This window comes from Labrus bergylta, chromosome 4, assembly GCF_963930695.1.
Source record: "Labrus bergylta chromosome 4, fLabBer1.1, whole genome shotgun sequence".
Classification (NCBI taxonomy): domain Eukaryota; kingdom Metazoa; phylum Chordata; class Actinopteri; order Labriformes; family Labridae; genus Labrus; species Labrus bergylta.
The window spans coordinates 5,934,717-5,948,249 of NC_089198.1; positions in this window are offsets into that span (position 1 = coordinate 5,934,717).

Here is a 13,533-nt window from a genome sequence, read left to right on the forward strand (position 1 = left end):
TCTAACTTAATGCTACTCACTTTCTCACACTATCAAAGCCATAGTTTCTTGTCCTGAGGTTTTAAATAAGAGACTTTTAGTCTTTATACATTTTCATTGTAGTTACAGCAGATATGTGTAGCTTTGATTATACTTCTAAGTATTACTGAGGAAAAAGATGATGCACCAGCCAGGAGAGAAACAAAAGAAAAGTCAGGGTTTATTGACTGCAAAAATATTGCTTGATGTCATTGTACCGTTACTGCACATTTGCTGAACTGTCCCATAAGATTCATCACAGAGAGGATCCCTACTCATACTGAAAAAAACAAGATCTTGAGGTGGAGAACACAAATGACCCATAAAGGCTCAGGCAACGACCGTCAATCCCTGCCCACCATGTCCATCCGCAACAAGAAGGGCCTCAAGCACCCCCCTTTAAGCCCCCACATCCCAGGCCATTATCCACACATCAACTGATAAGAGGTCGTGTACAGGCAGATGAACGGCCCAATCAAGGTCAACGATAGCACAGCCTGAACACACCCTTGTAACACAAAGGAGACATGGGGGAGTTTTTTCCAAATGTTTTTTAATGAGATAGATCACTAGAAGATTCCCAACAACCACCTGCTTTCTCTCAACCAAGGGGCCTGCTTTGCGTAAAGATTCAAACTTCTTTAGCAATTTTTTTAATCTCAGAGTTAACCACACAATTATCAACAATACCACAGGCTGAGAATAAGTCTTGACGTGAGAGATTAGCCTACTATCTCCATGCTTGCTTCTGTAATGTTAGAACAAGTTAGCCGCTAGCCTAGCTTTGATTAACAGTAGCTAACGTTAGCATGCTGCTTTCCATTATTGCAAATGCCACTCGTATAAGCAAGAGCTCCACAGCTACAAGTGGATCACGTCATTGTCACTTTGAATTAAAGTCCAGCACCTTATTGTAACTTAGTAACAAATTGCAGGGCTGTGTTAATAGTAATTATTCTTGTACACAGGAAAGAGGAAGCGTAACAACAGCAGGAAGTTTCTGAAATATCTGGAGCAGTCAGATGAGAGGTTCTTGCATCACATCAAGAAACAAAGCGATGCTCTGCCTCAAAGGATTGATGCACACTCAGCTCATTTGCCTCATGGTTGCTGTGATGGAAGCCAAATTCAAAACTGACTAGTCCCCCAAAAACGACTGATCCTACTCATGTATATAGTTTTGTTTATTATTTGAAACATTGAATGTTCATTGCACTCTACATTTTTTTTCCCCTTTATCGCCCCGGCTTTTCAAATTAATGCCACCATTTTGAATTAACATGGTTGTCTCTGTAATACTGACGCAATAAATGCATCGGCTGTCAGGTACCTTTGAACAGAAGAGGTCAAAGAAAAAGTCCACTCATCCCCTCTGTTAAAGAAGTCAATCAATACTGCTCCTCTGCAAAATAGTCGGCACTTTCTTCACAAATGTTCTGAAGCACAAGGCAGGTCAACGCCATTGTCTTCTCAACTCTTCATGCAGTAATTTCCTTTTAGGAGGCACCTCTGCGGTCTCTTTTATCACATGAAAACTTTTCTTTAACAATCAGCTTAGTATGCCACTCTGGAATGAAGACACAAGAAAACAGAAAACATTGTGTTCATGTATGTTTATTCTTATTTATACCTTCTGTCACACATCAAATCTATAAAGTCTGTTGTCCAATAATTTCATGAAAGATTCAATTAATCTGCACAATCAGTTTTTATCAGAATCCAAACTATGTACATCCTTGATGAGATTTCTTGAATTCTTTGTACCTTGCATGAATTCAAATATCAAAATGACAACAATCGAGAAACAAGCACACTCATACCAAAGCGGACAGGTGTTGAGTTGAGTAATAAAGTCACTTAAAACAAAGAGAAAGGCGGCTCGCACACCGCAGGGATCCAATATTCCAGAAATGTGATTCACTAGGGGTCTTCATTAGACATCTCAAATTAAACATATCCCTTCCTAATTGATTTCCTTGTTTGCATTAACTAATAATAATCTTGTTGTTTGTTAATTTCATTCGATATATTCTATGTCTTTTTTTAAAATAATGTATCTCTTAATAATAGGCCTAATTCAAAGTAATAGAAACAGTGAATATTATTTTTTTATTAATTCATTAAGTTCAATTTGTCTTCTCTTCTTTTCAATAGAAACATTGGCATTAAGAAGAACACAGATTTTCTACTCGTCAAGTGTGTAGTCGATTATTTTGTTAAAAACATAACTAACATTAGTGCTGCTGACAATCATCTTCTTTACAAGTTAGTGTTCTTCGGTGTGGATCACTTTACTTACGGTATGGTTAGATAGTTAGTGTTGTTCATTTGGAAAAGATGAGAATCAGAAAGATTTGATATCCACGACGTGGTTCTTTAATGTTATTCTACGGTGTGTTGGTCTCAGTTACTAACATTAGCTAGTTACACAGCTAGTACGGCTTTTTGACAGAGGAACCGAGTGTGGAACAAGAAGAGTTGGACATCAACGACGTATTGTCTTTCTAATGTTATATATGTATTGTTTGTTGTGGGTCAACGTTTTTTTGTTTTTTTGTTTTTTTTTATTTCAGACATATCAAATAAAATCAAACATATCAAAAATACAAAACAAAATGAAAAGCACGAAAATACAATAAACAAAAAACAATGTTCAAATTATTTCACAAAAAAAGAAAAAGAAAAAGAAAATTACATTTATTCAATTGATATGCCTGAAAAGGAGTAGGAAGAAGTATAAAACTTATTTAATCCTACCCCTTTTCCACAGCTCAATAATTAATATTTATTAAATTAAATTCCTGTGTTCCTTATAAGCTATCTATATACAATTTTCTATACTATTATTACTATTATTTATATATATTTTTCCTTCTTAAAGCTCTCCCTCATCCCTGTACCTTTTGAAAATCATTGCTTTGTACATTTTTTTAAACTGGATCATGTTTGGACAATGCTTTAGCTCCGTGCTCATACCATTCCACAGTTTCACACCACCAATTGAAATGCATTGACTTTTTAAAGTCATGCCAACAGCTAGCATCTTAAAATTTAACCTTTCCCTCAAATTATAACCCCCCTCTCTGTCAAAAAAATGTTTTTGAATATTACCTGGTAGCAGTTTGTTTCTTGCTTTGAACATGATTTGTGCCACTTGATAGTCAACCAGGTCAATGAACTTTATAGTACGGGAATGTAAAAACAGGAGGTTGGTGTGATCATAATATCCTGCTTTATTGATTGTTCTTATGGCTTGTTTTTGAAGTGTAACTAGTGGTAGCAGTGAGCTTTTGTAAGTGGTCCCCCAGACCTCCACACAGTAATTTAAATAAGGTAAGATCATTGAACAGTAGAGAATATGCAATGATTTGTGATCCAATATATGCTTTGCTTTACACAGGACTGAGATGCTACGTGACAGTTTAGATTTAACATGTTTTATGTGAGGTTTCCAGCAGAGCTTGTGGTCTATTGTCACACCCAGGAATTTATTTACATACACTCTTTCAATATTAACACCATCTATCTTAACATTTACGTCATTATTTAAATTACAATTTCCAAACAACATGATTTTTGTTTTGCTTAAATTCAATGATAATTTATTATTGTCAAACCACCTTTTTAATTTGCTCATTTCAGATGTAATTAACTCCAGAAGCTGCTGCAAATCCTCTCCTGTACAAAAAATATTTGTGTCATCTGCAAATAACACAAATTGTAGAATATTTGAGGTTTTACATATATCATTTAAATAGAGAATAAAAAGAAATGGGCTCAACACTGACCCCTGGGGGGCACCACAAGCAATGTCCAAACAAGATGACGTGTATTCACCCAACTTCACAAACTGTTGCCTGTTATGTAGATAGCTCCTCAGCCAGTTTAATACAACCCCCCGATACCATACCGTTCTAATTTATTAATTAATCTGTCATGATTTATTGTGTCAAATGCTTTTTTGAGATCAATAAAAACACAAGCTGCATAATTCTTTTGGTCCAGGGAATTTGTGATTTTTTCAATTAGCTCAATGACTGCTAATGAGGTGGATCTGTTTGGTCTGAATCCATATTGGCTGTCAGTTAGTAAGTTGTGTTTATTGATAAATTTGTTTAGTCTGTCAGCAAAGAGTTTTTCTAAGATTTTTGAAAATTGAGGAAGCAGTGAAACAGGCCTGTAGTTTGTGAAGTGGTGTTTGTCTCCAGTTTTGTACAGCGGTATGACTTTTGCAATTTTCATTTTTCTTGGGAATTTACCAGTTTTACATGATAAGTTACAGATGTGCGTTAGTGGTTTTGCAATTCCGTGAATGACCTGTTTAACTGTTCTCATGTCAATGTCATTATAGTCAGTAGAAGTTTTGTTTTTACATTTATAAACAATCTCTATAATTTCACTCTCTTCCACTGCTGTTAGAAACATTGATTTTGGATTAATGTCTATGAAATCATAATTCTTGTCAGATCTCACAGAAACAGAGATTTTTTCAGCCAGTATTGGTCCAACATTTACAAAATAATTATTGAAGCCATTAACTGCATCATCCATATCATCAATAGTCATATCATTATCAATAAAGTCATGTGGATATTTAACTTGTCTAGAAGCATTTCCAATAACACTATTTAATATATTCCATAAACCTTTACTATTGTTTTTATTTTTATCTAATAATTTGCTGTACTATTCTTTCCTACTATTTCTCATAATATTAGTTAGCTTATTTTTATATTTCTTATATTTATTTTCTGCATCTTTGGTTCTAAGTTTAATGAATTCTTTATATAGTGTATTTTTCTTTTTGCAGGCATTTTGTAATCCCTTAGTTATCCATGGACTATCTGAACATTTAAATTTCATTTTGATTTCTTTTATTGGACAATGTTTATCATACAACAACTTAAATACCCCTAAGAATTTTTCATAAGCTCTGTCAATGTTTTCTTCTTTATATAATATTTCCCAATTTTGATTTATTAATTCATTTTTTAAAGCGTTCATTGACTCTTCTGTCCGTACTCTTCTGTACTTGACTGTACTCTCCTGTTTTTCCCTCTAGTTGTTATTGAAAACTATAAACACTGGCAAATGGTCACTGATGTCATTGATCATTAATCCACTTATTGTATTATTGTCTATAACGTTTGTAAATATGTTGTCAATCAATGTGGCACAGTGAGATGTAATCCTGCTGGGTCTGGATAGAGGCTTAGACTGTACATTGTATTGACAAAGTCTTCAGTTGGTTTGTGGTTATTGGGATTAAGCAGATCTATATTCAAATCCCCACAGATGAACATGACCTTTTGATTAGGTATTGTGAACATTTCTTCCACCCATTCTTTGAATATATCAATATTGGAACCCAGTGCTCTATAAATACAGCTAACAATTACGTTCTTCTTTTTTTCCATGCAGATTTCAACAGTTAAACATTCTAATGAATTTCCGATTGCAGTTGTCATTCCATCTACCACCTTGCAATTAAGGTTTTTGTCCACATACACAGCCACACCTCCTCCAGTCTTGTTCTCTCTGTTCTTGTAGTTCAGTTCATAGCCATCTAATTCAAAGTCCACATCCTTTTCAGGGTTGATCCAAGTTTCTGATATTGCAATTATGTTAAATGGTTGTGCAAATTGACGTAAATATTCCTTAATGTTGTGGAAAGTTGCATACAGACTTCTACTGTTAAAATGAATGATTGATAGTTTCTGATCTGCCTAAATGGTCTTATTGTACTGTTCATCTGTGTAATAGCCGCAGTCGTCATTGATGTTTAAGAAGTTATTTTCCGGGTCGATATTGTATTCCATGTCTAGTAAATTGTGCTCCGTGTATTCAAATGTTTTCAGTTCCAGATTCTCATTATCAGCAATCATTTGGGTTATAGGTACCGGTATAATGTCTCCCGATGTAGATGAATGATTTCCTTTAGAGTGTGTCATGATTGTGTAGGTTTTTTACTCACTTGTGTTTCCAGTTCGGCCTCATTGAAACTTGTCCAGCTCCGCAATGTCTCTGATCACCATCACTTTGGCCTCCTCCGGTGTTCCGTTAAGCTTTATGAAGATTTTGCAGTTGGTGGTCCACGTGGATTGTATTTTATTTTGTTTCTTGATGAATCGTGCTTGCCTGGCTATATCTGCGGTTCATTTTGTTAAGTGTTCATTGATGTAGACGTCTGTCCCCTTCAGCTGCCTGCCTTGTTTCAGTAGTGCAATTTTGTGTTTACGGTTCACAAACCTCATTATTATGGCCGGTTTGTCGGTTGTTGTTTTTGCGGGGCAGAGGATGACAAGCCTCGATGGTGTTACAGTCAAAGTCGATTCCCTTTGACTGTAGGAATGTTGCCACTTGTTGCTCCGTGGACTCGGAGACTGCCTCTGGTTCACCGTCACGGTCAGCGGTCAATGCCCGTGCATACGACCGGGGTTTTATTTTGAGCCCCGATATAATAATATTGTTCATTCTGGTGTATTGCTCCAGGTCGGCCACTCTGCTCTCCAGGAACACGATCTTCTTGTCCTTCTCCTCATTCTCCAGCCTCAGCGCCTTAACCTCGGCCACCAGGTCCAGGATGGATTTCTGCTGCAGCCTGACAGCGGTAATCTCCCCCGAGAGAAAGTCCAGCGACTTCTTAATGTCGTCGACTTCCTCCATCGCCGGTTGTTTTTTCAGTGGCATGGTGACTCTGGCTTGATGCCAGCCGGCTTTGTCCACGTGCAAGCTAACCAAAGAGTGCCTTGGTCTGGCCTGATGGAGCTGGCTGCTGGTTAATGCTGGGTCTGGCCTGGTGGAGCTGGCTGCTGGTTAATCCTGGGTCTGGCCTGGTGGAGCTGGCTGCTGGTTAATCCTGGTCCTGGCCTGATGAAGCTGGCTGCTGGTTAATCCTGGGTCTGGCCTGGTGAAGCTGGTTGCTGGTTAATCCTGGGCCTGGCCTGGTGCAGGGACTCTGCAGATCCAATGGAGTTTGGAAGTTCATTCCACCACCGGGGGGCGACAGAGGAGAAGAGTCTAGTCAGAGACTTAGGACCCTGTTGTGAAGGTTGGATCAGACGTCTTTCATTGGCAGAGCGTAGTTGGGGGGAGGGAGTGTAGACCTGGATCAGAGAGTTAAAGTAAGGAGGAGACGTTTTTGTGGCTGTTTTGTAAGCGAGCAGCAGAGTTTTAAATTTGATGCGAGCAGTAACTGGGAGCCAGTGTAAGGAGATGAACAGCGGAGGTGTGCTCTTTTAGGAAGGCTGAAGACCAGTCGTGCTGCTGCATTTTGTATCATCTGCAGAGGTTTGATAGTGACTGTAGTACACTGTACTTTGACCACATTTTGGTGGCTGATGTAATTTTTCTTCACAGCAGGACTTCTTGTAATTACATTTTTCAACACTGTTGTGTGGCCGCTTGTACTGAAGTGAAGGTTTTTTTTTTTTAAATGCCAATTGCCCTGAAAAGCCCAACTCATCAAAAGGATTAGGAGCTCAAAAATCAAAACATTTTGGTTCCCATTGACAGGATCATCATCAACATAAACTCCAACTTGACAAAACAGGAGCACTTAATTGTTAAAGTTGAATTACACGTGACTCAAGGTGTTTCCAAAATAGTTTAACAGTATTTCGGGAACAAGCTCTTTAATTAATAGTCTTTTGGTAATGTGTTGACATTTAACTTCATAATTAGGAGAGCCGAAGGTAGGCGGTTTTAAGGCACCCCCCACACTGCCGTTTTGGACGCCCCTCAGTTTACCAGAAGCTTCTGTGTCCGCAACATGTCAACCTTTGTGTGCATCGACTCCAGAGAGGAGGGGGCAGGGGGGAGGACAGAAATCTCTCAGATGTTTTAAATTTGGACTGCAGTACCCATTTAAAACACTAGGTGTCAGAGTTACATCTTGCTCCTTTAAGGCAACAGAGAAAGAGATTATTTGATTTTTTTGGTGTGCTTTACTTGTGCAGAAACATCTAATAGATGTTTTTTAAATGATTGGTAGCAGGGTGTATGCAGCCGACAAATAATGAGCTCCCATATTCTGGAAGTCAAACACAGAGGGAGGGTGTTTGCATGTCCATAAAAAAGTGACAGAAAAAAACTGAATGTATGACAGCAAGAGTGAGGTTGTGTGTTTGTGGATGAATTCCAACAAGGCCACAACCTCTGCAGCAGATTTAGCGTTTGATTGGAGTCAGGAGCAAGAAGGCTGATCTGGTGCCACATGACTGACAGACGAGGGGTCGACCTCTGAAATGTTTACAATAATCCCGTTTTTGTTTCAAACATTATCTCAAACATAAATTGTGGCTATTTAAGTCCAGGTCCTGCCACAAAAGATTATTTTTTGTTTGTTCTTGGAGTTAAAAAAGAGAACTTAATAAAGATGACGTCAAAACACGGCGGCGCCACAGATTCATAAAACTTCAGATATGTTTGCAATTATTACGCAAAGACTTGTTGGAATCACTCCTCCAGACAATGGCTGCAGTCTTCAGAGCAGAGTAAGTGATTACTCTGGTGGTCGTGGCCCTGCAAGCTTTAAATGTCAAAAGCCAGAGGCATCGTCAGTGGTTCCCCAAATTATACGAGCTAGACCAGCAGGCTGTGGACGCACAGCTGTGGACAGGATCTGACACCGCGTCGCCTGGACAGGAGGAGAAAACGGAGGGGGAAAAAAGGAGCCTGAGAGGAAGTGAAAAGCCCCTAAAGTGTGTCCTCTCTGGGACAAGTGGAGGCTCTGAGTCTGTTTTTGTCTGATTGACTGCAGATTTCAGTTCCTGACGGTCTATATAAGTGTTTATATGATTCCACTGCTTCATGCCCTCAGAGAGTGAGGACGTCTCCTCACAGCTGCGTTACGACCGGCCAAATGCTGCTGTCTGAGAGGACGTGCTCGCTGCTCTGGTTTCTGCATGTTTGTGAGGCTTCGTATTGACCAAACAATCCCTCTGAAACTGATGGAAAACAGATGAGGAAAAGTTTAGTTTTGCATGAACTTGGATTATACTGCACTGACCTTCAGACTTTTTAATGAGTCCTGAACGTCATGATATTAAAGTTCTACTGCTGCTCTGATATCATCTTCATCTTTATACCTAATTGGGATACTCGGCAATTGTCTTGTGACGTTTTGTGGAGCTAGCCGACCTGTTCTGTTATCATGAGCTGCGAGGAATCCATCATCATAATTTGTTTGACTTGCACACTTTCCTTTGTTCACCAAGAAATCAAAGAGACAACCAGACCAGAATTATGAAATGTTTTTCTAATGCCGTTTCAGGACTTCTGTGTGTCTGCATGGGCCACAAATCTAGGTTGTCACAATACCAGAATTTTACACTTAAATATCAAACAAAATTGATACCTGTTTGGATACCACAGCAACAAAAAAAGAAGTCCTAGGCAACCAATAATAGTCATTATTTTTGTTATTAAAGGCTTTATATGCAACTTTTTGATCCAGCAGATGTCGCCCTTGAGCACCAGCATTAAACCAAAACAACTCGCGCTGCATTGTTGTGTTAGCATGCTAATGCTAGCGATCTTTATTATGCTGGTATCTTCACACTGCATGTAAATTTACCTGAAATGAGCGTGATCTAGAAACACAGTTAAGCAGTGAGTACAGTATGTTATTCTTCTTTTCTCTAGTCCCTCAATTAAACAACTTTTATACACGAGGGGAGGAGTCAGCCGGCCGGCCATCCGGGCGATGTAAACAAACTGAAGATAGGACTCTGAAAACTCTGAAAACATCACAGAGAGTGGGACTCGGGTGTTACACCCATTGTAGACAGTCATGACTCACAGAGTTATTTTCAGAGGATATATTTGATTTATATTACAGTTAAGTGTGAAAAATTACATATTAAGACTTTAAAGACCAAAAAAAGTTTCCATACAGAAATGTTGACAAAGGTTTTGTGTAATTTAAACAGTGTGTAGGAGTTTGTCTGCAACTTATAAAGGACTCCTTCCCCTCGTATCACCTGTCTTATGAAATAGAGGTTGTTTTTATTTCACAGCGAAGCGAGCAAGAGACATTTTAGCAAGCTTACTAAAGACCACCCGTTGTAAACACACTTGAGAGACATTATCAGACACGCTCCAGAGACGGCAAATAGATACAACTTTTCTCTAAATGAGCTGTTAATGATGTGGAAAAAAAACCTCCTTCTCTCATGTGTTTAACTGAATTGTAAAGCCTTAAATGTGTCTGGAGAAGAAAGGCAACATGAAGCGGATAATTGGTTAAAAACAGTTGGTTATCTTATAGGCAAATATGTTGAGAACCAGAGCTGCGTCAAGTAACTGTTAAGCATCAAATGTTTCACAAGAAGAAAGCATGACTGAAGCAGATAAATGATCAAAAACATGTCGCCAAGGAATATCAAAAAGCTGCACCGGCGTCGTGTGATCTGAAAGTCTCAGAGTTTTGATGTGAAGCCGACCTTTACCCTGAGCCGCCTCGAGACGCTTCACATAAGTTAAAAAAAAGAGTGATTGCATTTCAGCCTCACTTACACACAAACGACTTACTGTAAAGAGGAAAAAAAAAAACAATCTTTATTTAGTCTGGGTTGAGAACCATCTCCAGGGCTTGAACACACACCATTCTCTAACACAACAAAGAAGCAGAAATATTTACTCTGACCGAGCCAAAGACAACAAGCGGACTGCGCAGAAACTAACACTGGCATCAGGGCAGTCAACTTCTCAAACTTCACTTGAATTATTCGCTTTTCCCATCAGGACGTGAAACGGGGCTGCGCAGTAATAAGAGCGTTGTGTTAAGTAAGCGGAAAGTGGTGTCACTTTTCAGTCCAGGATGGAAAAATTGAATTCTTTTACCTGATCACTTTGTACAACACCTCGTGCAGTACACGCTGCAGCTGACACTTTGTAAGCAGATCAGTGGCCTGTTTCTATGGAAGCGACTAGTGATCAGAATTCAAATGATAAAGCTAATTTGAAAATGAAAATGCATTAACAGAAATGCTTTTTTAAGTTTCAGAATATGGATGTATTATTATTTGACTCAAAAATAAAATGATGACTTATTTAATTTGTATTTTAATTTTCAACTTCAAAAATGCACATTCTTTTACTAAATTAAAATGAAGAAGAAAAGGACATTTGCTTTTTCATTTTCAAAAAATTCCCCCGCTAAATTTGTATCATAATTTAAATGAAAATGATAATTCTAAAATGAAAATGCAGTAACAGAAACGCGTTTACATTTTCAGAATATAGGTGCATTATTTGACCTATATTTAAAATTAATATTCAGTCATCCAATTTGCGTTATACTTTTGCTCTCTATGTATGCATATTGTATGACATACCGTATTGGTCCGAATATAAGACAGCCTTTTTCCCCATTGAAATAGATCCGAAAAGTCGGGTCGTCTTATATTCGGGGTCTAGTATTCAGAGCGCAGCTCTAATTGTTCGCCTGTCCCTTTAAATGTCAATACACATTGCGGCCCCAGATGGCGCCAAAAATCTGTCAAGCAAGTGTTCCAGGAAGAAGCAGTCCAGCGTCCTTAGCAACCAGCCTACCGGTGTTTAAAGATGGAGAGACAGTCTGATCATTTAGAGAAAAGTGGCTCAAAAGTAGGTCAAGTCAATCAACAACAGCGGAGGAGTTATGATGCTAATTTTAAAATCATGGTCGTCAATTCAGCCGAGTCAATCAACAACTGTCAGGCTGCTAAGAAGTATGGGGTCACAGAGTGTAACGTTAGAAGATGGCGAGCACAAAAAGAACGTCTTAAAGACGGTAACAGCCAGCGGAAATCGCACCGTGGTCCTCAAAGTGGCCGTTTTAACGAGATTGACCGGAGAGTTTTTGAATACCCGCTGGATCAGATAGGCAACGCTGATCAGACGCCCGTTTACTTTGACATGCCAACGTCAGTGACAGTGAATGGGAGAGAAGTCAGTGTTGGTGAGATCAACGGCAAACGAGAGGAGCCGCTGTCACTCGCTGATGTCTCGCTGATGGCAGCAAACTCCCCCCGTATGTCATTCTAAAGCGTAAGACAGTGCCAAAGGAGCCAATGCCAGCTGGCATTATCGTGCGCGCCCAGGAGAAGGGCTGGATGGAGACAGGGCTTGTTGTGGACTGGCTAAAGGTTGTGTGGGGCAGACGGTACGGGGGACTGAGGAAGAAGAGGAACATGCTAGTCCTAGATGCGTTTCGCGGACACCTGACTGAGCCAGTAAAAAAATCAGGTGCGGGCGATGAACGGTGATCTTGTGATCGTACCGGGGGGGATGACGAGCCAGCTCCAGGTGTTGGATGTTGTGGTCAACAAGCCATTCAAGGACAACCTCCGAAAGAGATACACAGAGTGTCTCCTGTCTGGAAACCACGCGCTCACACCGACCAGGAAGATCCAGAAGCCGTCAGTCCGTCTGCTGTGTGAATGGATCCTGCAGGCATGGGATGCAGTTTCCTCACAGAGCATCATCGTGGCTTTAAAAAATGCTGCATCTCAAATGCCTTGGACGGCAGCGAGGATGACGCGCTCTGGGAGGAGCAGGGGAGCGATGACAGTGAGAGTGAGAGTGAACACAGCGGGGCGGAGGACGTGTGTGAGGAATAGGAGACATCGGAGAAGTTTGGCGAGCTTTAGTTTAGTTTAGTTAAAGATGTGGCCTGTATTTTCTCTCTTATTTAAAAATGTTGATAATATTGCTTGATTTTAATGTTGAATCATACTGTAAATAGTTCGCCCTTGTGAAACACTTTGTTTTGAAAAGTGCCGTAGGCCTATACCGATAAATACGGTATGTTAATTATTATTATGATTATCAATACAACAGGTGTTTAATTCTATATGTTTTAAATATTGTTATTTTCAAATAAAATGAAGTTCTTTAAAGAAAGTTCTTTATAAATACAAGATCTGCTCTGCAAATCTTTTTTTCTAAATGTGAGTTTTGAAAAACGGGGGTCGTCTAATCATCAGGGTCGTCTTATATTCGGACCAATACGGTAATTCAAATGAAAACAAAAAGGTCTTTGGCTTTTCTTTTTCAATCTTGCCGTGCTAAAAAGTGATCATAATTCAAACCAACTCGAAAATGAAATGGCAAAGTGGACGGCGCAGGAAAGTGACGACAGACTTCAGGTCCCAGGCAGGCGAACGTAATATTTACAGTCTATGAGGCGAGCGGGCAGAACGTGCACTACGATAGGTGGCGGGGTGAATCTTTCTGTTAATGCATTTTCATTTTAAAATTAGCTTTATCATTTGAATTCTGATCACTAGTCGCTTCCATATGTTTCATGCAGCAGCGTTTATCTAGACAACTTTGCAACATGAAATCAAATCTTAACTTTTCTTCTGTTTGGTTGTGTTTTGCATTCTGCAGTTTTTGTAGGGTCGCATGGAATTCAAATTGGGTCGCTTGAAATTTGTATTTATTTATCAATAAAAAATATATTGTTTACTCAAATATATTGAACACAGCATACTGTGGGGCCATGTCTGTCTGTCATCCATTGTGCAG